Source organism: Babylonia areolata, unplaced genomic scaffold (genome assembly GCF_041734735.1).
Source record: "Babylonia areolata isolate BAREFJ2019XMU unplaced genomic scaffold, ASM4173473v1 tig00006899, whole genome shotgun sequence".
Classification (NCBI taxonomy): domain Eukaryota; kingdom Metazoa; phylum Mollusca; class Gastropoda; order Neogastropoda; family Buccinidae; genus Babylonia; species Babylonia areolata.
In genome coordinates, this window is record NW_027468423.1 from 10,001 (window position 1) to 12,500 (window position 2,500).

Consider the following 2,500-nt stretch of genomic DNA (forward strand, 5'->3'; position numbering starts at 1 on the left):
GAGGAGTAGTCCATTTTTGAATGGCAGCGGAAAGATTTTGGCAATTGTAGCGAGGTTCTTCGGACTTTTATCCACAACCTTTACCTGCCTTTTCCTCAGCGAGCATGCCAAAGTTGAGAGAAAACGCCCTTCGCCATTGACGGGACCAGACGTTGACGACTACGTCTTTCTTTTTTTCACGGCGCCTGAACGATTTGGGCAATTCTCCACAGCGCGTTTACTTTTTATCCACAACCTTTACCTGCCTTTTCCTCAGCGAGCATGCCAAAGTTGAGAGGAAAACGCCGTTTGGCATGGACAGGAGCAGGCGTTGACGACCAGGTCTTTTTTTTGGTCTTTTTTTTTCACAGCGCCGGAAGGATTCAGGCAATTCTCCAAAGCCGGTTACTTTTATCCACAACCTTTACTGGACCTTTTTTTTCTTTTTTTCCTTTTTTCTCTCTCCGAGCATGCCAAAGTTGATAGAAAACGCGGTTCGGCATGGACGGGAGCAGGCGTTGAGGAGTAGGCCTTTTTTTGAGGGCCCAGAAAGTATTTTGGCAATTTTTTACTTTTTTATCCACAACCTTTACCTGCCTTTTTTTCTCTCCGAGCATGCCAAAGTTGAGAGAAAACGCCGTTTGGCATGGACGGGAGGAGGTGTGGAGGAGTAGTCCATTTTTGAATGGCAGCGGAAAGATTTTGGCAATTGTAGCGAGGTTCTTCGGACTTTTATCCACAACCTTTACCTGCCTTTTCCTCAGCGAGCATGCCAAAGTTGAGAGAAAACGCCCTTCGCCATTGACGGGACCAGACGTTGACGACTACGTCTTTCTTTTTTTCACGGCGCCTGAACGATTTGGGCAATTCTCCACAGCGCGTTTACTTTTTATCCACAACCTTTACCTGCCTTTTCCTCAGCGAGCATGCCAAAGTTGAGAGGAAAACGCCGTTTGGCATGGACAGGAGCAGGCGTTGACGACCAGGTCTTTTTTTTGGTCTTTTTTTTTCACAGCGCCGGAAGGATTCAGGCAATTCTCCAAAGCCGGTTACTTTTATCCACAACCTTTACTGGACCTTTTTTTTCTTTTTTTCCTTTTTTCTCTCTCCGAGCATGCCAAAGTTGATAGAAAACGCGGTTCGGCATGGACGGGAGCAGGCGTTGAGGAGTAGGCCTTTTTTTGAGGGCCCAGAAAGTATTTTGGCAATTTTTTACTTTTTTATCCACAACCTTTACCTGCCTTTTTTTCTCTCCGAGCATGCCAAAGTTGAGAGAAAACGCCGTTTGGCATGGACGGGAGGAGGTGTGGAGGAGTAGTCCATTTTTGAATGGCAGCGGAAAGATTTTGGCAATTGTAGCGAGGTTCTTCGGACTTTTATCCACAACCTTTACCTGCCTTTTCCTCAGCGAGCATGCCAAAGTTGAGAGAAAACGCCCTTCGCCATTGACGGGACCAGACGTTGACGACTACGTCTTTCTTTTTTTCACGGCGCCTGAACGATTTGGGCAATTCTCCACAGCGCGTTTACTTTTTATCCACAACCTTTACCTGCCTTTTCCTCAGCGAGCATGCCAAAGTTGAGAGGAAAACGCCGTTTGGCATGGACAGGAGCAGGCGTTGACGACCAGGTCTTTTTTTTGGTCTTTTTTTTTCACAGCGCCGGAAGGATTCAGGCAATTCTCCAAAGCCGGTTACTTTTATCCACAACCTTTACTGGACCTTTTTTTTCTTTTTTTCCTTTTTTCTCTCTCCGAGCATGCCAAAGTTGATAGAAAACGCGGTTCGGCATGGACGGGAGCAGGCGTTGAGGAGTAGGCCTTTTTTTGAGGGCCCAGAAAGTATTTTGGCAATTTTTTACTTTTTTATCCACAACCTTTACCTGCCTTTTTTTCTCTCCGAGCATGCCAAAGTTGAGAGAAAACGCCGTTTGGCATGGACGGGAGGAGGTGTGGAGGAGTAGTCCATTTTTGAATGGCAGCGGAAAGATTTTGGCAATTGTAGCGAGGTTCTTCGGACTTTTATCCACAACCTTTACCTGCCTTTTCCTCAGCGAGCATGCCAAAGTTGAGAGAAAACGCCCTTCGCCATTGACGGGACCAGACGTTGACGACTACGTCTTTCTTTTTTTCACGGCGCCTGAACGATTTGGGCAATTCTCCACAGCGCGTTTACTTTTTATCCACAACCTTTACCTGCCTTTTCCTCAGCGAGCATGCCAAAGTTGAGAGGAAAACGCCGTTTGGCATGGACAGGAGCAGGCGTTGACGACCAGGTCTTTTTTTTGGTCTTTTTTTTTCACAGCGCCGGAAGGATTCAGGCAATTCTCCAAAGCCGGTTACTTTTATCCACAACCTTTACTGGACCTTTTTTTTCTTTTTTTCCTTTTTTCTCTCTCCGAGCATGCCAAAGTTGATAGAAAACGCGGTTCGGCATGGACGGGAGCAGGCGTTGAGGAGTAGGCCTTTTTTTGAGGGCCCAGAAAGTATTTTGGCAATTTTTTACTTTTTTATCCACAACCT